The sequence below is a fragment of the Rattus norvegicus genome, chromosome 3, assembly GCF_021556685.1.
Source record: "Rattus norvegicus strain SHRSP/BbbUtx chromosome 3, alternate assembly SHRSP_T2T, whole genome shotgun sequence".
Taxonomy (NCBI): domain Eukaryota; kingdom Metazoa; phylum Chordata; class Mammalia; order Rodentia; family Muridae; genus Rattus; species Rattus norvegicus.
In genome coordinates this window covers 4533248-4559999 of record NC_141536.1, presented here as the reverse complement: position 1 = coordinate 4559999, position 26752 = coordinate 4533248, and the positions used below count along the sequence as shown (strand labels likewise).

The following is a 26752-nucleotide window of genomic DNA, read 5'->3' as shown; positions in this document are numbered from 1 at the left end:
AAAAAGATTCAAAGAAGTCAAAGCTATACCTGACCTAGACTGTTCGAGGTAGTTATATTTGAGAAAGTATTCATAATAGCTTCATGTTCTAATCAATGGCATATATTTAGCATGTGGTATATTCACATAACATGGTAATAATACTAGGATGCAAATAATCCACAGGTATTATACACACCTCTTTCTTTTAATTTGTTTCACACAGGAGCTAAACCAATACTCTAGGCTGACCTGCACACAAGGTGTTGCATAGGCTGTCTTCTAAACTGTGACAGTTATAAAGAAGAAGACACCCAGGAGTGATTACAGACATGGTTCAACACTCTAGTTTGAGAAATGTACATGTTAAAAAAGCGACAATACGTGTCTGTGCTAAGGAAACCTCTTGGCATGGGACATCACTCCAGCTTATAATACTGTAAACACAAGCCTATGTACCTTACAAAAACACTGCTTCTATATTGGTACAGTTCCGCAAGTGCTTTCTGTATCATTACCTTTGGATGGCATTAATTTTTCCAACCAGAGTTCCTTCATCTGGGACGCTAAGCCAATTCTCTTATAAGTCAGAAGTAAGTAAACTTACTTCAATGTTTGCAATGAAGTCATTTTTTAAATGAAAATAAAAAAGTAATGGTCAATGTACATTTTAGAAAGAACATGAAAAGCATTTTTGTTTAAAGTTAGCAGTTTAGACCAGTGATTCTCAACTCGGGAGTCATAATCCATTAGGGATTCACATATCATATATCTTCCATGTCAGATATTCTCTCCATTTTTCTTTATAATTCTTACCAATAGCAAAATTTTAATTGTGAGAAAGCAGCAAAATGATGTAATGGTTAGTAATCACCATACCATAAGGAAATATATTAGTGTTACAGTATTAGGATGGCTGAGAATCATTGGTTGGAAGCATATAACATAAAAGACTCCCAAACTTCTATCTCCCCAGAATCTTGGATCAAATGTGGAACCTATATGCAGGATCTTGTGTTTTCTTCCCTAAGACTAGAATCAATGAAGCAGTGTCCAGGTGCTATAGAAATGAGATAAATCTATGGTCTGTTCAAATTGCCTCTCCTGACTTCTAGTCCACACTATGACTTGCAATCATAGATCTGCACTCCACTTCCCAGCCCAAAGCTCTCTCTGCCTTGAAAAACGCTAGAGGCTATGTGGAATATCCAGACAGGAACCTATCATAACTGCCCTCTGAGAGGCTCCACCCGGCAGCTGACTGAAATAGGCTATGTAGAGCCACAGCCAATCATTGGATCTTATGGATCAATCAAGGACTTGTATGGAAGAAATGGAGGAGAGATTCCATGACCTGGAGGAGATAGGAACTCCACAGGAAGAGCTACAGAATCAAGTAAGCAGCACCACTGGGAGCTATCAAAGGCTGAATTAACATCTAAAAATCCTGCAGAAGCTGCAGCATGACCTACAGCACAATTTCTAGCAAATGTAATGCTTAGTCTCCTTGTGGGTCCCCCAACATGTGGAACAGGGGCTATCTGTAAGCTGTTGACTGTGAAAACCTGTCCCCACCTGGCCTTAGGGGGAGAAGATGTGCTAAACCTGAAGAGAGTTGATGTGCCTGAGTAGGAGGACAACCCAAGGGTCCCAATTCAGCTCAGGGAACGAGAGAGACTCTCTGAGGGCAGAATAGGTAGAGACCAGCATACAAGACATAAAATGAACAAACAAAAAAAATGTAAAATGATGACGAGGATGATGATGATGATGATGATGATGATGATGATGATGATGATGATGATGATGGTTTAAAAATCCACCAAAACAATCAAACCAAAACCAAAGTCCTCTTCTTGGAATAGGCAACTATCAAAAAATGACAGCACCCAAAATTAACTCATCCTGACTGTATAATTGTTGAATCTGTACTTTAGGCTCACACAGCATAAACCTGTTGTATACACGCACTCCTTGCTTAGAGACCCAGCAGGAATAGTGGTGAAGCTTACTTATTTTCCATGTGAGAAGATCTCACAGTTTCATGTCTTTTTCTTAAAATTTGTAAATATTCAACTATTTAAATTTAGTTGTAAGCATCAGATTGATTGAAGAACAGAAACTGTCTTTTGCATGAAATACAAAAATGAACTTTGATGTTGTACTAAGGATAGCAAGACATAAAAATGGAAGAATCATAGGTGCCCTTGTACATGTATTGCTTTGAATACACACGGCTAACTTCAGTAAGGTCTTAAGTTTCTGGCAATGAGAATCAGACACACTTGGCAAGCTCAAAGGCCAAGGAAGGATCATTCAGTACCTTTGCCTAATGTTAGTAAGCATAGTTAATCCCAGAGCATTATTTTTACTATTTATGTCTGGGCCATAGCTCCACAGACTTCTGAAAGGTGAAATCAGATCATGGCCCAAGTAAAAATAAAACAATGATATTTGCTCTAGAGTCACTGCAGCTCCCTGGCAAGTTAGGAGTGTTAGTGTGTTAGACAAGTTAAAAGTAGGTTAGGCTAATACTTGAATATTTGACATGGAATTAGAATGGCAATATCTGGTGAAAGTGAGAGTGCTGGATTATTTTTTGATTGAGAAGGAAAACGATTTCTTGTATATACAAGACAGAGGGTAATATTCAACATCGATAGCCTATTGTAGGTGAGTGTTGGACTTGTCAATTTGAACTGTTATTTGTGAAGGATATTTTTTGGTAAGTATTATTTAATACATTCATTTGATAAAGCACATTTTACCACCATTATAACTTGTTCAGCTATTAATTCACAGGGTATGTTCAGAAGTGAAATCAGTGGGAATATTTGTAATGCCCAACTAAAGTCCATCTCATATATGAGGATGTTAACTTCCAACAGAAGCTCTTCACCTGTGTCTTTATGATGAATCTTTGGGTTTGTCAGACTTTTACCTGCCGTGCCTCTTATCAAGAGGTCACGTGTCCATAGTTCTAGGAAACAGTCATCATCATGTAATCTTAAGGACAGAAAGCACATATGCATCTCTAGAGGGATGATTAATGTTGGTGACATGAAAACCTTCCTTACCTTCAAGACAGATGCTATTACAAGCACACATTCTTTAATCCATTCAATGAGTTGTTCACTGTCATTCCTCTCTCTGAGGCACCAGTGTGAATTTTCAGGTAGAATTTCGAAATGTGATCTGATTCTCGTCCTTTCCCTGCAATTATGGATAACATGTCCTGTGTGGGATAAGGATGTAGTATTAGAGATCCACACCTGAAGCACAAATGTGTCTTTTATTATGAACCTGAGCAAGGATAGTTTTGGCTGCACAGCTATAACTGAGAGGAATAAAGTAGTCATTGAACTTTTTTCTGTTTTAGCTTCCAAATACATTTTCTTCCCTAATCCATTTCTTCCCCAATTTGTAACATCATGGTTTTGTTGGACTTCTGTTCCCCAAAGCATTTTGGTGAATGGTCCTCTACTACTTTGTGTTTCCTTCTATCAATATCTTTCTCAAGCCTGGCATCTTAAGTAAATATTGGGACATTTCCCTTCCAGAGATAAACTCACTATTTTACTTACTGTTTGTCCTGGCCTGTATTATGAATCCTAGCTTTTGTGTTTTGAAGAAATATTTTTTCACCATATTTCTGAGACTTTTATATCCTTATTCTGTGACTTCTTATTTTCAACTATGTCTACAGATGCTTTCACAAAAACCCAAGCATATTTCTATCATTCTTCCATAATTTACTCTGTAAACATGACTACCATGCATAGGTTTATACCACTTTAAATTGATTACACAAATACAAACAAGGTTACCATAAAATTCTGCTCTAAAATACCTAAGAAATTGTCAGTAATGCTCATGTGTCTGACAGGATAAATTTGTTCACAAACAGCATAAATTCCTATCACAGCTATAGTGCTAAAAGAGATGTTGGATACTAAAGATATGTTTACATAGAAGTTTAATAACTCATTTAAAATAGATTAAGCCATATTAGATGGCATTTAAATATAGTCCACTAGGATAAATGATGTTAATATATATAAAAAAACAGTGTGCTCATCTAATTCATTGATAATTTAAAAGAAAAGCCTACAGATACTTTTAAGTATTGAGCAATTTCAGGGGCAATGATATTAAGGGAGATTCCAGAGAAATGTGGAGTCATGAAGAAGCTGCAAGACTTTACAGTTGGGTAATTAGTGGGGCACTTCCATAGAATTATTTCCTCCAACATGCTGGTGGGTTTGAATCTTTGATGCAGTCAGTGCAAACATGGGAATGGTATTTCTTCTCTTTTTCTTTCAATTACATTATTCAAAATACGGTAGAAGTTATTTCTGTTTTAAAATGATCTTACTCTCATAGATCGGTTATCTAAACATTCCTCAGTTTGATTAAATAGCTTACTGAAACAAAGGTGTTCAGAAAGCCAAAATGATACTCACACGTATTGGAGCAGGCAGCTTTCTGTCGACATAAATGCTTGTAAGATTTTTGCCAAATAAGCATTTCTTTCTTGGTGGTGTTGGATCAGAACATACTGGTGGCTTGGCATGTATATATATATATATATATACTTTCTGTTTCTCTGCATATAAGAAAGAAGGGAAATCATTTTTGAAAGTGAACTCTCTTTAACCTTGTATATCCTTTGCATTTATCACACCAAATCAAAAAGAGATATGTGTTAAAGCACTAGAAGCATAGAAAACATCAAGTAGACACATAATAGTCAAAGGCTAACTGAACATAGAAATAAAAATACAAAAAGCTATGAATGAAAAAGACAAAGTCACACAATGTTAACTACATTAGACTAATACCTGAATTTTCAATGGATATTCTAAAATATAGTGGGCCTGCATCAACGTTCTCCATGCTTTCAAAGAATACAGATACTAGCCTAGACTTTATTACTGAGCAAAAGCATCATTCATATCAACAAAAGAGGAGAAACATTACATAGTTTAAGCACCACTAAGCCATTTCTCATCATCAATCTTGGTCTACAAAAGGCAAACAGCAGGCTGAAGATAACGTACATATACACAAGATGACAGAAATGATAAATAACCCTGTAGTCATTCAAAAAAGAGGGGGGAAAGTATGTGTCAACAAAAAAATAACAAAGACCAATAAATACTGCTCATTAATAACTCTAAGCATTAACTGTCTCACACCAATAATATACAGACTATCAGTTTTGGTCAGAAAGCAGGTTTCATCTAGCTCCTGCATCCAAAAAATACACTTGTTTTAGATAAAATCACATACTCGTGTTTACGATGCAATTGCCTATATTTCTTTGTCAGGTTTCAGGGCCCATTTAGTTTTCCATGTTCATTGGTGTTGCCTTGTTCAGTTAATGTTTAGGAAGTGATGTTGGTAAGGCTTTACGGGTGAGGTCAAGAGAACATGACAGAAGACTGGGAGGAAAGAAGTTTAAAAAAATCACTTCTACAATATTGTTTCTCCTAATAACATCAACAGTGTTATAAATTTTATCAAGCTTTCAAAGGATAGAATCAAAATGTTACTACAGGATGATCTAGAATTTTTACTGTTTAAATCTCACTGATTCATGAACATGTGGGAATCTTTCCATTATCTGATATCTGTTCAATTTATATGACATTTTGTTTTGTTTTGGGTTGAATTTTTTTTTCATTTTTTTCTTTTGTTTTTGGCTTTGTTTTTTTAATCATGAAAACCTTTTTTTTCTTGGTTAGAATTTTCCCAAGAAACTTAATACTTTTAAAAGTTACTGTTAATGACATGTTTTCATTGATTTACTTTTCAGTAATTCAGTGATTTTTACAAAGAAGGAGTACTCACTTTGTGTGTTAATTTTGTTTTTTTTTTTTTTTTTTTTTTTTTTTTTTTTTTTTTTTTTTTTTTTTTGGTTCTTTTTTTTTTTTTCGGAGCTGGGGACCGAACCCAGCGCCTTGCGCTTCCTAGGTAAGCGCTCTACCACTGAGCTAAATCCCCAGCCCCTGTGTGTTAATTTTGTATGTTGCTACTTTTGAAAGAATTTACAAGATATCTGATTATTCTTATGTTATATTTAGGCTCACTTATGTTTACTATCATATGATTTTCAGAAAGACATACTTTGAATTCTTCATTTCTAATATGTCTCCTTGGTCACATGCAGTTTTAATATTATCTTAATTGTTTACATATGCTGTATGAAACAAGAGTAAATTGAGGATGACCAAAGATCAGCAAAGGAAGCCATTGGTACCATAATATTTCATAAATAACTTGATGAGGGGCAGCACACACTATAAGGAAATTCTAGGTGATAGAATCATTATCATCCTTGCAGACATAAGGTACTCACTGTTAAATATTCTTCAATTAACTCAATATGGTAAGCATTCCTTTGCTAGAAATTTCAACTTTTGATGTTTTAGACTATTGTCAATTAAGGCTAATTGTAGATGTGGAAAGAAGAAAAACTAAAGTAATCAAAAAGAAGGAATTGTATATTTATATAACATTTATATCATATTACTTTAGGAAAATGAATTTATCTTGTCAGAGAGGAGTGAAAATGTGTGACTTGGACAAGTCAAAGGACCTGCACGGATGATCCTAAAGAGAAATAACAAGATACCAAATGTTGAACTTTAAAAGCATATTTAGGAATAATTTTTTTTTCTGAGAAACCAAATGAAAGACCCAGAACCATGTTCAATTCTATGGTAAAGAAAATGCATTTAAGTCTAATCAAAGAATAGTTGTTTTGAATTGAGCTGTTAGTGTCACTTATTGAACCTATTCTGCTATCTTGCCATACTGGTTATCATCGTACTTTATAGGTATTACAGGTGGGTACAACTATCAATTGCTTCAACTGCTTCAATTGTGTCAACTTGCCTACTGTTCTATCTACCTTAGAACTTTGACTTAAACCTAGAGGCTTCTAAGACATATCCAGGTAGATTGCTGAGATTCCTTGTAAGATTTATTTGGCAACTGGCACTCAAGCCACCAACCTTGAGAGAAATCCAAGTGCTACCTGACAAATCCATATTTTGGGGGAAAGCCACAGGAAATACTTTAACAATTGGTAGAATTTCTCTCACCAGGATTGAAATCATGGCTGGAGCTAGAAATCTAGTCCGATTTATGTAGCTAGTTTGGTCATAAACTTTAAAATTGATGACATTAATTTAAGAAATTAGCAACGTTCCTTAAAGCATTTACATATTAGTCTTATATGTACCAAAAAGTGGGGCCATCATCCTACATCGAAGAAGCCTCTTTGTATAGAAAATGGAAACCATTACAGAAAACAAAAACTTGGACACAATGAAGAGATAATTGCATTATGAAAAATCCAGCACCAGTGAATACATATACATTAGAGCTAAATGCTCTGTAGCTCATGGACCGTTGTAGAAAAGAGCTTACAAATACTGTAAGACCCAGCATACTTGAAAGTCTGTTTTGAAATTGCCTCTCATAAAAATAGATGCAAAATCATAATAATAGCAACGTCAATGCAGTGTTAAGGCAATGGTCAAAATTTCACTTGTCAAAAGTTATAGGCAGCTAATTATGACTGACAGAATATTAATTTTTCCAGAAATGACCTGCATATGGATTGTCTAATACACACTGTATATCATGGAAACCATATTCACAAATAGAACAAAATGATCTCAAGTAATATTCCTATTTGTAAAGATATAAACATATATATATAAACATGTACAAAACAATATTTAAATGAGTATGAAAGTGCAGTGACTGTGATGGACTTAAGGGAGAAAAGTCAGGCTACAGTGCTATAATTCAATTTTTGATAAAAATTTAAAATACTAGTAATAAATGAAAACATTGTAAACTTATAGTAATGGGAGTTCAGGAAAGACCAAGAACAGTAAATATGGAAATTATCAATTTCTTTACTGGAGGTTTTCTCTAAGATTTCCATTTCTCAAATTTGTATTACAAACACTTTTGAGATAGACAAACCATGAATAAAGAATATTTCATGTTGAGGCCCGAGGTGATGAAGAGAGATATAACAAATATGCTGTATGCTTCTGTGCATTTCTCAGTGTACATAATGCATGCGTGTGTGTGTGTGTGTGTGTGTTTGTGTGTGTGTGTAAAGCACGTGCAGATCACATCACTGGTGATATATATTTAGAGCTTAATTAGAGCTTTGAGCTTATTAACATATGAGGAGCCTCCAGTATTGGCCTTCCTCTCTGTCTCTTGTTTTTCGAGAGGGGTCTCTTTTGATCATTACTGAACAATATGTCAGAAATATCTGTCCAATAAGCTTCTGTTACTGTCTCTGACTGCCATCATTATTCAGGTAGAAACTTCTCGTTTAGAGATGATTGTGCTACAATGCCTAGTTTTGTTTGCTTTTTAATGTATGTTTTGATGACCCAAATTCATGTTACAAAGTCTCAATTGCTTTAGACACTGGATTATCTTTTCAGGTCATTTTTTATATTTTAAAACCATGATCCACCTCTAAGTTCATCATGTGTGATGATTAATTTTGATTGTTAATGGAATTTTATTTATAACTTTCTATGGCACGTGATTCTATGCAGAATTCTGAGGGATTATTCAGTGTCATTAGCTTCTGGCCACACATTGGTAACTGAGGTGGGAAAACTAGTACTATAACTGGGCTGTAGAGGCAGAGACTGAAAATTTTTCCAAGGACTGTGTAGGACCATGAACAAGGCACATTGGAGTGTAAGCAATAACCCAATTTAATAACATTTGTTATAATAGCAAACAATATGAAATATGCAGCATAAAATAAGTACAATGAGTGAAAATTATTTGTAACTAATACGGTGAAATATAAAACTAACATAGGATCTTGGAATAATTCTTCTAATATGACTAAATGGGAGGTAGAAGGGAACATTAAAATACGATGCCCTTAGACCTTCTTAATTCATCCACTACCACTTATATGTGGTAGCTGCTCTGTTTTGTCCTGCTAAATGAAACATAAAATGTCATCATCAGACAAATATTCTCAGATGATAGATTCACATCACTTAAAATAAGGGTAATATTTGGGTATATTTTCTTAACTCTATAGAAAGAATTAGTTCAGTTAAAAATGTATTTGAATTTGTGTGCTACCACCTGATAATCAGGTGAGTTTAACCTCTTTATCATACCTCTCATAGGTTTTGTAGTGGATCCTGTGCAAATATTTTTAACAATGATAAGATTTTGACAAATACTGTTTCTCATAGGAAATTAAACAAACACTAGTATTTTCGTGCTAGGAAACCAAAGCATGTTGACAGTGGTGCAGGGCTTAATCTTGCAGAATGTTTAATCAATTTTTAAATCAAATCATTGTTTCTAAATGATCTTATCAAAAATAATAATTTCATATGCAAGAAATTCTCTAACTTAAGGACCATGGGAAGAAAGGGGGGAAAATATAGCAGAAAATATGGGTAAATTCTCTAAATAAAGAATGTGTCATACATACCTGAATGTATCCAGATGTATTTCAGTATATGAGTATATATATGTGTGTGTATATAAATATATATACATATATATATGATGTTTAAAAACTTTTCCCATACTCTAATAATCATTTTGTGTCCCAAAGCTTCTCTGATATACACAAATTTACAACATCATGAAATGATTTGATCAAATGATTCCATTCATTTGATGAATAAATAAATCTTGTCTTACCTGTAGGGCCTTCTTCCTGCAGTGCAGCATATGAAATATTAAATTTTTCATCAATATCATTGGTTTTCCAGTTGTGTCCTGCTATGGCTTTTGTCATAATAGGAGATTTTCCAGAATAATTTATTGATTCTTTGTATGTCTTTAAGTCTTCAGACCTTTTGTCAACGTGTTTACTAAATATATCATCATTTCCAAATATTTGATCATAGTTGTCAATCATGATTTGTATAAGAGACTTCTGTAACACCACAAGGCAAAAACAAGATTGTCATTTCACATAGTTTACAAAATAAATTTTAAAATGAAAAGAAATACCAGGAGGAAAATTACAGATAGGAACCCATGAAATGAAGTCTCTGAAATGGAGACTCTAAGTCTTTTGCATCTTTACACAACTTGTTAAAATTTCATGCATATTGCAAAGAACAGAACTACTTAACCAAAGCAACATTTCAGAACTGATATGCTGAAAAAACTGTGAGTGTACCAAATTAATGACTGTTGTGTGTTAATTTTTTTGTGTGTGGGTGGGGGTAGCTGTTTATTGTGATGTTTTGAATGGGATGCCTCTCTAGTTCCAGGCATCGCAATACCCTCTCGTTGACAATTTTCTGGTGCCTTGGTCTGCCTGGTAAACAGTGCCACTGCTTAGAATTTGTAGTTACAAAAGGTAGGTGCCCATTTTCAATGTACTTTCTCTGCTACATTTTTGCTTCCCAAGATAAGAACCATCAGGTCTCAGCTTCCTGTTTGTTTTTTCTCCTTTTCTGCAGTCGTGCTCCTCTGTCATGATACCAAAGTGCTATACTCGCTCAGCATTTGTAGGTCCCAAATAACCACCTACTTCAATACGTTTCCCTGGTCATGTTGTTTTATTTTTTATTGTTTATTCCATTCATTTACATTTCAAACGTTATACCCCTTCACAGATCCCTTCCACAAATCCTATATCTCCTCCCCTGCCTCTATTGCAGTTTTCTCTCACTTGACCACACACTCCTGCCTCAACAACCTAGCATTTCCCTACCCTAGGCCATCAAGCCCCTCGGACTAAGCAGCTCCCCTCCTAGTGATGCCAAATAAGACAATCCTCTGCTACATATCCAGCTGGAGCCATGGTTCCCCCATGTGCACTCTTTAGTTGGTCTTTTAAATCTTGATGTTTTATTAAGGCAATAGAAATGTGACTGAGAGAAGTTGGTGAGAAGAGGGAGTCTTAATTGAGAAAATGCCTCCATCAGATGGACCTATTGTATAGTGAAGCCTAAGGGATATTGTCCTGATTAACCTTGGAATTTGTAGGGCCCGGATCTCCAGGATGGTGCCACCCTTGAGTTATTGGTCAGAAAAAGAAAGATATGAGATACAAGGCAGGAGGCAGTGCTCCTACTAGGCTTCTGCCTCACTTCTTGCCTCCCTGTTTTATTTTTGGCTCTGACATTTCTCAGTATTTAACTGGTAACTGCAAGTATATTGTGGAGTGTAACCTGTCTTCCATTAGTGGCTTTTCATCAGTGTTTTGTCACAGCAATTGTAGAAAATTATGACACTTCCAAAATTGAACAACACTGGTAAGTTACTTTTCTCCTGAGATGATGACTTAGGTTAAGCAAACTCTATTCATCACATATGTTTCTTCTCAGCATGCACCTAAGTTTATTTCTGAGCAGTCCTGCACAGGATAGTCTTATTTTATATGCAGATTGTACAGGATAGTTTTGCTTGTTTGTTTTCATACCTGACTATACAAAAGAATATATTTGAAAAGAACTGTCCATAAAGGAAGAATCTTTAATAGTTATTAAGAGTAAAAATACATTTTATTGTTTCATTTGGACTAAACATGCAGTTTGATATAGTCTTGGATTTTAGGTTTCCAGTACCTTGGTAATTAGAAATTAACTAAAAAAGCTACGTTTCTAGTTCAAGCCAAGTCCAGTCCTGAGCAAGAATCTTATTCGACCTATCCCTTGGGCTATCATCCTCCATTGTGAGTAACATCATGATATCTTCTTTCCTGTGGACCTAATACCTGGGAGCTACTAGTTAACATGTACCTTGCTCTCTGTCATATTTATATTTTCTTTATTTTTTCCTTTTCAAAATATGTGTCCTTTATTAATTCTCTGAAATTTCTAATCAAGGTACCAAGTAACTCTCATTTCATTTTTCAATCCTTCCATATATCCCTTGGAAACAATCCCCCCTCACTAAATTTCAAAAATTAAAATTAAATAAAAATTTAAATTTAATTTAAAAAAATCAAACTAAAATTTAAAAAAAATTAAAAATACAGTGTGTGAGATGTGTTGTGCCATAAGCAGTCACACATTATACCCTCTTGTCCAAACAGATTTTCTTGCAAATGTATAATGAAATAAGTCTGGTTTAAGCTCTCTGTGTTTTACTGTACTCTCAATACTGGAATTTCCTGGAGATGCCTCTCCTTCTATATCCTGGTATCTTGCTGTAGCCTTTAGTCATTGTGATCCTTCAGCTTTGAATCTGCAGGATCTCCCCCATCATATGCTCCAGCAGCAGGATCTAGGACCCCTATATATATATGTAACAAATATGCAGCTTGATTTTCAGGTAGGTCCCCTACCAGTTCATATGCAGACTGGCTCTGACTCTGTAGTCTACAACTGGATTGCTTTCTTTTATCTGGGCTGCTTTGTATGGCTTCAGGGGAAGGTGATTCACTTATTCCTGTTGTGAATTGATGTATGAGAGTGGGTTGGTGTCAATGGAAGGTCTACACTACTGAGATAAAGAAGAATGGAGGGGCAAACAGGTTTCAAAGATGGGACTTGGAGGAAGGGACTGCAATCAGGATATAAAGTAAGTAAATTAGTGAAGAATATTGATGTATGTGTGTTTATAATAAAATTAACAGCTACAGTATACCTGAGGATCATAAAACTCTACCTGAAATAGGTTAGTGCTAAAATAATGGAAAGCATACAAAATAATATACACCAATTATTCATCATTACATATGTATATACATATACATATACAAATACATGCACATGTCCAAGTACACTTTACACGTATATGTACACACACAAACTCACACTCAGACACACACTCATACACACATATATGTATACACATGCATACATATATATGTATATATATGTATATATGCAATATGCTTTAATATGACCAGCAATTCACATGATGTGAATATTTAATAATATCATGGTCTCACCACTGTGAAACACAACTGTTCTATACTCCAAAAGTAGGGCTACAATGGAAAAAACAAACAAAACCTAGGTAATCCGGATCTTTTAAAATTTCACTCTAGTCTTCTTGGATTACCATTATATGTACAGATTATTGTTGGCTAAAACGTCAATATCTAAATCAATATCTAAGAAGAAAGAAGGAAAGAACAGTAGAAAGAAACGATTAACTTACTTTAAACTACATTAAAAATCTCCCTTCCCAAATCTTCCTGAAATAGATGAATACATATTCTACTCCACTCCATAAGAATGTAATCCTAGGGTTTCCTCTTAGAGAAATCATCTTTGTAAAGTATTCCCAATTACTGAATAATAAAAATTAGACTTTTGTTCCCAAAGGCAAATTTCAGATCCCCTTACCTTTCTTAAGACGTCACTCCCACATAATGAATCTCTCGAAGTCTGACCTCACAGTACATGTGGAGCTATGCACAGAGACAACATGTAACTGTCTAAATTATTCATGGAAGAATCTTTTATTATTACTAATACACATATAAGATGTTTTAATAGTATAAAGTTTGGTTCTGGGATCTGTTGCAAAAGGCTAAACAAAGAAAAAGGAGAATTTTACGTTAGACCATCTTGAAAATAATAAGTTAGAAATCTAACTACAAAGAACAAATAGGGTATATGTTTTGTAGACCAACTCATAGGTATAATCAGAATTCAAAAGAAGTAAGAATATATACCTAGAGTATTACATAAAATATTTTCTGCAAATCACTTTTCTGTACAGAATCATGGAAAAACATTTTTCAAATTATTTAGGAATTTCAGTGTACTAGATGTATGACTGCTACCTACAGAAGCCAGAGGAACATGTCAGGATCCCTTGTAACAGAATGAGTGAATATTGTTGCAAACCATGTATGTTCTGTGTGTGAAAACATCCAGTGTTATCAAACAGCAAACCATCTTTCTTGCCACCATGGGGACACATTTAATATCTAATGTATTATGAATCGATGACACACCCTTATAACAATCTAGAACATAAGGAGCAAAATCACACTCATTGTTCTACTCAATGCCCTGGTATTAGAATGAATGAAGATTTTTGAAGACCATGTGTGTTCTGTGTATGAAAACATCCAGTGTTATTAAACAGCAAACTATCTTTCCATCCATCATGGAGTGGAGACACATTTAATATCTAATGTAGTATGAATCCACGTAACACTCTTGTGACACTCTAGAACATAAGGAGCAGAAAGCACACTAGTGACCCTACAAAATGCAATTATAAAAGCTTCGCTACAGCAAGACAGAGATGCAGGGATCCTGGGTTGCAATGGGAGCTCAAAGCTCTGGTTAAGTATGAAATCATTCTATGTATCACACAGAAAAAATGATTCAAAAAAGTCAAAGCTATACCTGATCTAGATTTCTCTAGGTAGTTATAGTTGAGAAAGAAGAATTCAGTAAGAGATTCCTGTTCTAATCAATGACATATATTGACCATGTGAAATATTCACAATACCATGGTAACAATTCTAGGATGCAAGTAACCCACAGGTATTATACACACTTACTTCTTTTAATTTGTCTCACACAGGAACTAAACCAATACTCTAAACTGACCTGAACATGAGGTGTTACATAGACTGTCTTCTAAATCATGACATTTATAAAGGAGAAGGCTCCAAGATAAGATTACAGACCTGGTTCAACACGCTAGCTTGAGAAATGGGAATGTTTAAAAAGTGACAATACATGTCTGACCTAAGGAAACCTCTTGGCATAGAACATCATTCCAGCTTGTAATCCTGTAAACACAAGCCTATGTACCTTACAAAAGCATTGCTTCTATATTGGTGCAGTTCTCCAAGTGTTTACTGTATCATTACCTTTGAATGGCATTAATTTTTCCAGCCAGAGTTCCTTCATCTGGGATGCTACGCCAATTTTCATAAAAATCCAAGGTTAGTAAGCTTCCATCGATGGTAATAATAAAATCCTTTTTTTTATTGAAAATAAAACAAAAATAGTAATGGTCAATGTACATTGTAGAAAGTACTTGAAAAACATTTTTGTTTAAAATTAGCAGTTTAATCGCTTCTCGGCCTTTTGGCTAAGATCAAGTGTAAAATTAGCAGTTTAGACCAGTGATTCTCAACTTGTGGGTCATAATCATTACGGGGTCACATATATTTTCCATATCAGATATTCCATCCATTTTTCTTTATAATCACATCAGGAGCAAACTTTGAATTATGAAGAGAAGCAAAATGAAGTAATGGTTGAGAGTCACAAAGCCATGAGACAATATATTAGTGTTACAGGATTAGGGAGGCTGAGAATCATTGGTTGAGAGTGTACTTCCCCAAAAGATTCCCCAACTGCCCTGGCTCCAGAATCTTGGCTCAAAAGTGGAACCTATATATGCAGCATCTTATTTTTTTTCTTCCCTAAGACTAGAATCAATGAAGCAGAGTCCTAGTTGCTATAGCAATGAAGTAAACCTACCGTCTGTTCAAATTGCCTCTCCTGGCTTCTAGACTACACCACTCCTTGCGATCATAGATCTCCACTCCACTTCCCAGCTCAAAGCTCTCTCTGCCTAAAGGAAACCAGCTCCTACATGGAATATCCAGACAGGAGCCTATCATAAGTGCCCTCTGAGAGGCTCCATCCAGCAGCTGACTGGAATAGGATATGAAGAGCCATAGTCAGTCATTGGATTTTATGGATCAATCAGGGACTTGTAAGGAAGAAATGGGGGAAGGGTTCCACACCCTAAAGGAGATAGGAACTCCATAGGAAGAGCTACAGAATCAACTACTCAGGACCACTAGGGGCTACCAAACGCTGAATTACCATCTAAACAGCCTACAGAAGCTGTACCATGACCTACTGCACATTTATAGCAAAGGTAAAGCTTACTCTCCATGTGTGTCCCCCAATATGTGGATCAGGGCTATCTGCAAGCTCTTGACTTGAAACCCCTTCCCAACTGGCCTTAGGGGAGAAGATGGTCTAACCCTGAACAGAGTTGAGGTGCCAACGTAGTAGGATAAACCAGGGGCCCATAACTGGCTCAGAGAAGGAAAAAGACTTTGTGAGGAGAGAATGGGGGGGAGGGAGGTTGTCAGCATAGGAGACATAAAATTAACAAATAAATAAATGTAAAATAATAATAATAATGTTTATAATAATGAAGATGATAGTAACTAATAAAATAAATGAACAAAACAAAGAAACAAAGACCATAGTCCTCTTCTTGGAAATAGGCAACTGTCAAAAAATGGCAGCACCAGAAATTACCTGATCCTAATTGTATAATTTGGTGAATGTGTAGAGTACACACAGAGTAAAGCTGTAATATACATGTAGACCTCTACTTACAGACCACCTGGAATAGTGATGAAGTTTCTTATATGTTTTCCAAGTGAGAACATCTCAGTTTCATATCTTTTTCTTAAAATTGGTAAATATTCAACAATATAAATTAAGTTGTAAGCATCAGTTTGTTTAAAGAACAGAAACTGTCTTTGTTCATAAAATACCACAAATAACTTTCATGTTGTACTAAGGATAGCAAATCATAAAATTGGAAGAATCCCAGGTGCTCTCATCCCTGTAAATTTCTTTGAATGCACATGGCTACCTTCAGTCACTGATCTTAACTTTCTCCCCATGATGTGGTCCTAAGTTTCTGGCAATTTTAACCAGACACACTTGGCAAGCTCAAGAGCCAAGGAGGAATCATTGGGTACCTTTGCCCAATGTTACTAAACATAGTTAATCGCAGAACATTGTTTTCTCTTGATGTCTGGGCCATAGGTCCAGAGTCTTCTGAGAGGTGAATTCAGATCAAGGCCCAAACAGAAATAAAACAAGGATATTTGCTGTAGAGTCACTGCAGCTCCCTGACAAATTAAGAGTGCTAGACTGGTTAAATGTAGCTTAGGTTAATTCTTGACTACTTGACATGGAATTAGAATGTCAATATCCGGCAAAAGTGAAAATGCTGGATTGTTTTTTGATTGACAAGGAAAACAATTTTGTTTATCTACTGGGCAGAGGGCAATATCAAACATTGACAGCCTATTGTGGGTCAGTGGTGGACTAGCCATTTTGAACTGTTATTTGTGAGGGATAATTTTTGGTAAATATTATTTAAGACATGAATTTTGTAAAACACACTTTTGTCACTATTACTACTTGTCCTGCTATTACTTTACAATATACAGCCCGAGGTGAATCAGTGGGAATATATGTAATGCCAAACTAAAGCCGATCTGTTATATGATTATTTTACCTTCCAACAGAAGCTGTTCACCTGTGTCTTTGGGATGAATCTTGTGACATTCTAATCTTTGTCAGACTTTTACCTGCCATGCATCTTATCAAGAGATCATGAGTCCATGGTTCCAGGAAAGAGAGATGGTATAACAAGCGCCCATTCTTCATTCCAATTAATATATCGTTAGGTGTCTATCTTATCCCTCAGGGACCAGTGTGAATATTCAGATAAAGTGAAATTGCTGGTTAGTTTTTTGATTGGGAATGAAAACAATTCCATGTAGGGAGGGCAATATCCAACATCGAACACCAATTCTTTTTTTTTTTTCTCAAATGGCTGATGAATTTATTTCCTTAATCAATAATGGTCCTGGCAAAAATTAGTTAACCAACACTGAGACATTTGCAATGAAATTTTAAAAACCCATGATACCTTGATAGAAATTAGAGTTTACACAAACAAAAAGAATTCTTCGATATTGCCAGCAAATATAGAATGAGTGTCGCACATCTGACAGGTGCAGCAATGCATTTATACATTTTCATTTGACACCTGACCACGTTTCCAGTCTCCATAACATCTTCTCTCCAGATTTAAAAAAATAGTATGCTGATTTCTATAACAAAGCTTATTTTTTTCATACAAAAATCAAATAATGGCCAACAAGTCACCACAGTGCAATAGGTAGAGGCTAATGAAAAATCACACAAAACAGGTGCTGAAATAAATACTAACTAGGAGTAGACTGGAGCCCTCCTGTGGGTTTGTTGCTCACTTTAGAGTGTGGGATCTGTCTTCAGAGCCACAGGGGACCTCCCTGGGGGCCACTCATCTGACAGTGAAATCCGGTTGCATAAGAGTCAGGCCTCCCAGACTGCTGGGAGCAGTTGTCTGGGTTAGAGGCAAACACCAGGTCGGGTCAATTACAGTTATGCTTTCCTTCCTTCCACTCAGTTCTGTCAGAGTCCTTAAGCAGCTTCTTGAGATGACATGGACAGGTGAAAGTTGTGCATGACAGCATCTACATGGCTTATCCTGGCAGAGGTGTGGGTATCCCAGCCCAAGCTAGCAACTGAAGTCACTGTGGAAGGTGACTTTCCTGGAAGGTCAGTGTGGAAAAGGACCCTGGTGTGAGAAGCGTCCTGTGCAACCTCAGGGCCACCTCTGAGAAGAGGCCCTTGCTGCTCCCTGGCATTGAGTGGGGGTGGCCTGCGCTGCCCAGGCTCTGGCAGGCTGCATGATAACCTCCGTCTGCAACCAAACTGGGTTATCGTGACTCACACTGACAGTCCCAAGCTGGAAAAGCAAAGTAGTACACACAGGGCAGGTACAGGGAACCCCAGCGAGAGCCTTTTTGGCCAGTCAGAGAATATGAGGCAGCTCCCCATTGAACAATCTGCACCAAAAGGTGTGGAAGGCACGAGCAAGAGTGGCCAGGGACCCTGCAGGGCTGGTGACACCACGAGCGTCCACAAGGCAGGCGCAGAAGTGACCTGGTTTGGTTCTCAGCCTTTGATAAGAAAGAGATCCTGATTCTACTGTGATTTAAACAACAACAACAGCAACAAAAGCAAAAAGTTTTTTGGTTTAAAAAGAAGCCACTCAAGGGTGAAAATAGTTATTTTTATCAAAGACAATTAATTTTCAAATAAGCTGACACTATCTGGAAATGCCTGTGTTCCCTGCAAGCCCTCCACCCCCGAGTGTCCACCGCTTCACCCTCCCAGGACCTGAGCCTGACACGGAGTCAGACGTGTGCAAGAGTGAGCGTCTCTGAGAGCCTTTACAGAACGCTGCCGGGCAGGACAGGCAGTGGACTCTCGCTTACACTATGATGCACAGGGCCGGGGCAGTTCAGATGCGTCTCCTTCGGGTCTTTGCTGGGCGAGGGTTTCACCTGCTCCTTGGCTGCTATCACCTCAAGGACACCTTCACAGGGCAGTGGGCCTGTGCCCCTCACCTCTCAGGCTCCTCCTCCTCCTCCTGGAGCTGTTGCTCAGACTTGGCTCGCTGCCTCTGGAGCAACTGGAGCTGCACTCAGAGCTCAACGATGGCCTCCCGTTCTTCACCGACCGCTTGGTTCAAGTGATTTATTGTTCTTTATTTCTAACTCTTCATTCTGCCTCTCTAAGTCTTCCAGAATGATCTGCAGCTCCTCCTCATCCTTGCTTTCTCACTCGCTGTCAGAAGAGGGCTTCTCTGTCTCGCTGCAGCCATGCTGGTGACTGGATCTCCGCAATCTCAGCTCGGAGGCAGTGGATCTTTTCTTTCTCCGAGGCGATCTGACTGCGCAGAAACTGCTCCATGGCCAGGACCTCCTCCTGCTCAGTCAGGATCTCATTCTCCTGGGCAGGGAGGATATTTTTGACCTCCTCATTTTCGTCCATTTCTTTCTTTTTTTTTTTTTTTTTTTTTTTTGGTTCTTTTTTTTTTTTCCGGAGCTGGGGACCGAACCCAGGGCCTTGCGCTTCCTAGGTAAGCGCTCTACCACTGAGCTAAATCCCCAGCCCCATTTCTTCTTTGGCAACATCCTCGTTCAAAAGGCTGGCTATCTCCTGGGAAATCTTGGTCTCACACTCTTGTCTTTTAGCTTCCCTCAGCTTTCTCTTGAGGGCAGTCAGAATCCTCTGTACTTCCCATAATCTTTCTTCTTTAGATGAGTCCTATATCCCGCGCTGCAGATCTCGATGTAAACAGTTCAAAAGGAACTCCTGTCTCCTGATCTCTTCCTTGATGCCTGTTTGGGTCTCTGGCAGTGTAGGCATTGTGGCCATGTTGGACCAACGCAGAGGTCTTGTTACTTGCTTCAGGACTACGGTGCTAAAGAGCTCTTGCACGTGTGTGAAAAGCACATACAAGACCCGATTGCTGATCTGGACAGTTGGGCTCAGCACTAGAGAGATGTTCTGGACGTTCATCTTGGTTTCTATCGCCTTCGCAATGATGTGGTCCATGTGCAGAATGAGCCAGGAAAGCAGAAGATGGTTATACTCCGGCAGTTAGGGAACTCCTGCACTTTCTCCGTCTCTCGGAAGACAGCTGGCAGCCGGATGCCGTCATACATCATGGTCCTCTCTACTGCGTCAGCCAAGGGAACGCCGAAATGGGTCTGAGACTTGGGACGTCCGTCTGAGGCACCTCTGACTCCTGAGTTGGCTTCTTCTTTTTCTTCTTTTCCTTCCACTCTTTAACAACATTGGCTTCTGTCAAGACTTTACATTTCTTTTCTTTATGCTTTTCCTATTTGTGCTTTTCCTCTTTATACTTTTCTTCTTTGGGCTTTTCTTTGATTTTAAAATCCTTTTCCTTCTTTTTAGAGAAGCTGGGGTTTTTGAACACATGGATTCCCTTGGACCTCTTCATCTTGGAAGGACTTTCAGCTTCATCTCCAGAGCTGTCTTCCTAGAAGGCAGCTTAGCATTCAGTCCTTTTCTCCTTTTTCTTAAATTTTCCTTTTTCCTTTCCATGGTCTTTCTCATCATCTGACACAGTATCAGGAGGCTCGTGGAGGATGTCATGGGGAGGTGAAGGCTCACCTGTCTGGTACAATCCAGGAAATTTTGTAGGGCTGATCTCCTCAGAGCTGGGAGTCCAGGTCAGCCCCACGCCTTGCTTGGCCTGGCAGTGTTCACTAGGGCTGCTGGTGGGGGGCAGGAAGGAGCTGAAGCCCTGAGGAGGAAGGGAAGTGGTCTTCTGTTACCGATCCATTCCACCAGTGCCTGCAGCCGAGGGTCATCTGCTCTGATGAAGCCGCTGCCTCCTGTGCTGTCCCCCTGGCCGGATGCAGGAACCCCATTCCCACCCCGCCCAGCCTTTGCCTGTTTACTGTTTCTTGATCAGTGGTGGACTAGCCATTTTGAGCTGTTATTTCTGAAGGACATTTTTTGGTAAGTGTTATTGAAACATGTGTTTTGTGAAACACACTTTTACCACTATTGTAACTTGTTTCACTATTACTTCACATGGTATGGTCAGAGGTGAAATCAGTAGGAACTTTTTTAACACCAAACTAAAGCCCATCTGACATATGAGGATATTAACTTCCAACAGAAGCTCTTCACCAGTGTCTTTGTGATGAGTCTTTGAGGTTGTCAGACATTTAAATGTTATGCCTCTTATCAAGACGTCATGTGTCCATAGCTCCAGGAAACAGACATCGTCATGAATCTCAAGGACAGAAAGTACATATGCATCTCTAGAGGGATGTTAATGTTGGTGATGTAAAAATCTTCCTTACCTTTAAGACAGATGCTGTTATAAGCACATATTCTTCACTCCAGTCACTGTGTCGTTCACTGTCAAGCCTACACCTCAGGGACCAGTGTGATTCTTTAGGTAGAATTTCGAATATGTGATCTGATTCTGGTCCTTTCTCTGCAATTATGGATAACATATCCTGTGTGGGATAAGGATAGGCTTGTATTAATAGAGAGCCACATCTGAAGCACAAATATGTCTTTTATTGTGATCCTGAGCAAGGACAGTTTTGGGTGCACAGCAATAACTGAGAGGAATAAAGAAGTCATTGAACTTTTTTCTGTTTTAGCTTCCAAATACATTTTCTTCCCTAATCCATTTTTCCCCAATTTGTAACATCACAGTTTTGTTTGGACTCCTGTTCCCCAAAGCATTTTGGTGAATGGTCCTTTATTACTTTCTGTTTTCTTCTATGAATATCTTTCTCAAGCATGGCATTCTAAGTAAATATTGGGATATTTCCCTTCTAGAGATCAAATCAGTATTTTACTTCCTGTCTCTCCTGGCCTCTATTATGTATCCTAAGTTTTTTATTTTTATAAATATTATTTCCCTACTTCTAAGACTTTAATTTCCTTTTCTCTGACTTCTTTTTTTTTTCTTTTTTCTTTTGTCCAGAGCTGGGAACTGAACCTAGGGCCTTGCACTTGCTAGGCAAGCCCTCTACCACTGAGCTAAATCCCCAACCCTTTCTGTGACTTCTTATTTTTAACTATGTCTAAAGATGCTGTCACATTTAAGAACCCAAGTATTTGTCAATTATTCTTCCATAATTTTATTCTGTAAAAAATGACCACCACACACAGATTTATTCCACATTTTCTCTATTTTCAATTGATTACATGATTAAAAACATGGTTACCAGAAAATTCTGCTCTAAAATACCTAAGAAATGGGCAGGAATGCTCATGTGTCTGACAAGATAAATTGGTTCACACAAAGCATAAATTCCTAGCTCAGCTATAGTGCTAAAATAGATGTGGACAGTAAATATATATTTCCAAAGAAGTTTAGTAAGTAGCTTAAAATAGATTAAGCCATATTAGGCAGCATTTAAATCTAGTCCACTATAATGAAAGATGTTACTATATAGCAAAAAAATAATGTGTACATCTAATTCATTGATAAAGTAAAGTAAAAGTCTATAGATATTAATTATAAAAGATTGATAAATCTCAGAGGCAATGCTATTAAGGGATCGACTCCAGAATAATATGGAGTCATAAAGAAGCTGGAGGACTTTACAGTCGGGGTTATCAGCGGTGTACTTCCCTAGACCCATTTCCTCCAAGAAGCTGGTGGGTTAGGATCTTTGATACAATCAGGGTAAAATGTGGGAATACTATTTCTTTTTATTTTGTATTTTTGATTTCTTTCAATTACATGACTCAAACTTCAGTGCAAATTATTTCTATTTTACAATGATCTTACCTTCATGTATAGGTTATCTAAACATTAATCTGTTTGATTAAATAATTCCTTAGAACGAAGGTGCTGTAGAAACCCAAAATGATACTCACAAGTTTTGGAGTAGGCAACTTTTTGTCTTCTAAAAGACCCGAAAGAGATTTGCCAAACAAACATTTCTGTTTTGCTTGTCGTGGATTAATAGATGTTACTCTTGGGTTAGTATATACATTGCCTTTGTGTTTTTGTGAATCTAAGAAAGAAGGGAAATCTTTGCTGTAACTGAACTCATTTAGTCCTCATTTAGCCCTAGGATACATGCCCTTTTCCTTTTACACCTGCATGCCTTATGCAATATCACAAACACACAGAAAATAACTAATTAATATCATAACATTTATAATGATCTTGCTTCAAAAGGCACTCGATATATAGTTCTATATGGCCCATTCTTCATGTATAAAGAGTAAGTTATTGTGTTTGCCTTGAAAGCTATGCTTATAGGTATTAGAATCAAACAGTCATATAATACCAATCTTTTCATCCTATTGTTTGACTTTCTGACTGCCGTGGACAACAGTAAAGTACCAGCAGTATCTGTACTTCACAACACAATTTGCCTAACTGCCCTTTTGTTATATTCCTTGGCTTTCTCCACTGATCTGTGAGCTCAAATCTGAGATCGTAGTGTCTATGTCAACCATATGGCTTTATTATGCTATATTTATAGATTTTCGTAAGAGACTAGGATGGTGGCACATGCCTTTATTTCTAGATCTCAGGAAGCAGAGCCAAGAGGATCTCTGTAAATTTGATTTCAGTTTGGTTCACTGATCATGACAGCTAGAGGTGTTACATAGAGAAGATCCAATTTGCTATTAAGTTGCTATTTTCTTTCTTATATAAATCTATGAGATTCCAACTCACACTAGTAGGAATGGCTAAGAACAAAAACTCAGATGACAGCAAATGCTGGCGAGGATGTGGAGAAAGAGGAACACTCCTCCATTGTTGGTGGGATTGCAGACAGGTACAACCATTCTGGAAATCGGTCTGGAGGTTCCTCAGAAAATTGGACATTTAACTACCTAAGGACCCAGTTATACCTCTCTTAGGCATATATCAAAAAGATGCTCCAACATACAACAAAGAAACATGCTCCACTATGTTCATAGCAGCCTTATTTATAGTAGCCAGAAGCTGGAAAGAACCCAGATGCCCTTCAACAGAGGAATGGATACAGAAAATGTGGTACATCTATACAATGGAATATTACTCAGCTGTCAAAAACAATGACTTTATCAAATTCATAGGCAAATGGAGGGAACTGGGAAATATCATCATGAGTGAGGTAACACAATCACAGAAAAACACACATGGTATGAACACATTGATAAGTGACTATTAGCCCAAATGCTTGAATTACCCTAGATACACAGAACACATGAAACTCAAGATGGATGACCAAAATGCAAATGCTTCACTCCTTCTTTAAAAGGGGAACAAGAATACTCTTGGCAGGGAATAGAGAGACAAAGATTAAAACAGACACAGAAGGAACACCCATTCAGACCCTGCCCCACATGTGGCCCATACATATACAGCCACCCAATTAGACAAGATGGATGAAGCAAAGAAGTGCATGCCGACAGGAGCTGGATGTAGATCTCTCCTGAGAGACACAGCCAGAATACAGCAAATACAGAGGCGAATGCCAGCAGCAAACCACTGACCTGAGAATAGGACCCCCGTTGAAGGAATCAGAGAAAGAACTGGAAGAGCTTGAAGGGGCTCGAGACCCCTTATGAACAACAATGTCAAGCAACCAGAGCTTCCAGGGACTAAGCCACTACCTAAAGACTATACATGGACTGACCCTGGACTCTGACCTCATAGGTAGCAATGAGTATCCTAGTAAGATCACCAGTGGAAGGGGAAGCCCTTGTTCCTGCTAAGACTGAACCCCCAGTGAACATGATTGTTGGGGGGAGGGCGGCAATGGGGAGAGGATGGGGAGGGGAACACCCATATAGAAGGGGAGTGGGAGGGGTTAGGGAGATGTTGGCCCGGAATCCGGGAAAGGGAATAACATCCGAAATGTAAATAAGAAACACTCAAGTTAATAAAATAAAAAGAAATGTAAATAAGAATTACTCAAATTAATAAAGATGGACAAAATGTTAAGAATCAATATATCATAGTAAATATCATTTCTTTACATATTCTTAATTTCTTAATCTCATTTCTGTGTTTAAACCTCTAGCATAAACTCAGGACCAGTGGAAAGAGGTACTAAAATTTGGAAGCAAATACTAACAATAGGATAATATCTATAATGCACAGGTGAAATTTTCCCTCTCATGGTAAATCCTTCATTACTGTTTGTTATAAATCATATTTTCAGTGCTCAATGATTTAACTTTAAGTTCTGGGAGTAGAACAACAACAGCTCATAGGGAAGAGAAGCAGCTGGACTTTTCGGCAGTGTAATATAGCCAGTAGTGCATGTCCTCCCAATGGGGCAGCTGCTGAGTCCATGTTCGGTTTCCTTAATGTTTCCAATATTTGTTGCATTATTCTGGGAACATGAGGACTTTCCTCCAGGAGGATGATATAGTGATATTCCATGCCGCACTGCAGCCAAGTCCTCTCCAAAAACTTTTGGAGAATTTTCGATCATAAATTCTACTAGAGAAATCTATGAAAAAACAGGCCAAACACAGAGGGTCTCTGTCTTTTGCATGGTTGCAAAATCACATTTTACTTCTTAGTCATGGAGGCTAAAAATATGCCGTTCAAAATTCTGAGAAAAATTTAGCTGTTAGAAATAGGGGCAGGCTTTTGTCAGAAATTTAAAAGATTGTGAGATCAGATGTTCAAGTGTGATCATCACAGTGCAATGTTACATAAGAGAATGATTTCCAGTTTTTACATTGTGATGGCCAGTATGTGATACATACTGTACACTGAAATAGCTTTGGTTACATTTTATAATATATGTGTGAGCCTGATTTTAAGGATGCTTATAGAAAGGCAGAGCTAAGGAGGGAAGATGGCCTCTGAATGTGGGTATCATCCTATTGAAAGTTCACATGGGCTTTCTAAAAAGTAAGAGACAGGCAAACCCATCTGAGCAGTGAAATTCATGTGTCTCAGTTCAGTGCAATGGTAACAGCTGCATCAATATATCACTGTAGGTGGCATTTCTTCACATATTTAGTTAATTACTTAATCTTAATACAGTGATGACTCAGTGCAGATGCAATGGTAACATCTTGATTTTATGATTCATTATATTGGGAGGTATTTGAAATAAGATCTACTGGGAGGAAATGGGATAATTATGTATCTTCAATGGCAGGTACTTTGGAACCCTGTCTTCTCCTGATCTTTGATTCTTCTACACAATATGAGGATTATTACTGTTTCTCAGTTGAGTTGTTTTACAGTATGTTCCTTACAGGTCCAAGGACAATTGGTCAATTAATAATGGATCAGAAACTCAAATACTTAGAGTAAAAATAACCATTTGATCACTGTACTGCATAAGGTTTGGTAGTTTATTATAGTACTTGAAAGATGGCTAACATAGAAAAGTATACACAATAATTTCTCTAAACCAATCATAACCAGCATCCTGAGGCCAATGGTATTTTACTCACATTAATCAGGAATTCTTAAGGATTATATCTGATAAAAAAATCCAAATTGCATTGCCATTTTTTGTTGTGGAAACCACCTTGAAAACAAGTAGAATTTCACACATTCTACACTGAATATGTCAGAATTAAGTCTTGATTGCTGAACCCAGTACCTAGGATTTTTTTTTTGTATCATTTCACAGCATTTGTTCTCTATGGGTTAGTGTAAGGATATTCTA

The 26752-nt window shown here is 37.4% G+C and overlaps 3 pseudogenes across 1 annotated transcript in view; all 3 read right to left on the bottom strand.

The window, feature by feature from the left end:
- Positions 1-26752, bottom strand: part of LOC691665 (similar to GTPase activating protein testicular GAP1) — a 53954-nt pseudogene that overhangs the window by 6573 nt on the left and 20629 nt on the right. The window contains exons 9-16 of the transcript XR_015684179.1: positions 25320-25570; positions 22986-23148; positions 21446-21604; positions 14810-14919; positions 13320-13506; positions 9706-9943; positions 4443-4585; positions 3057-3214 (exon numbers count right to left, since the gene is read on the bottom strand). The product of XR_015684179.1 is annotated as a similar to GTPase activating protein testicular GAP1, transcript variant X2 (transcript). The remainder of the gene's footprint in view (positions 1-3056; positions 3215-4442; positions 4586-9705; positions 9944-13319; positions 13507-14809; positions 14920-21445; positions 21605-22985; positions 23149-25319; positions 25571-26752) is intronic.
- Positions 18905-19595, bottom strand: LOC147995369 (ralA-binding protein 1 pseudogene; annotated as a pseudogene).
- Positions 19663-21228, bottom strand: Ralbp1-ps6 (ralA binding protein 1, pseudogene 6; annotated as a pseudogene).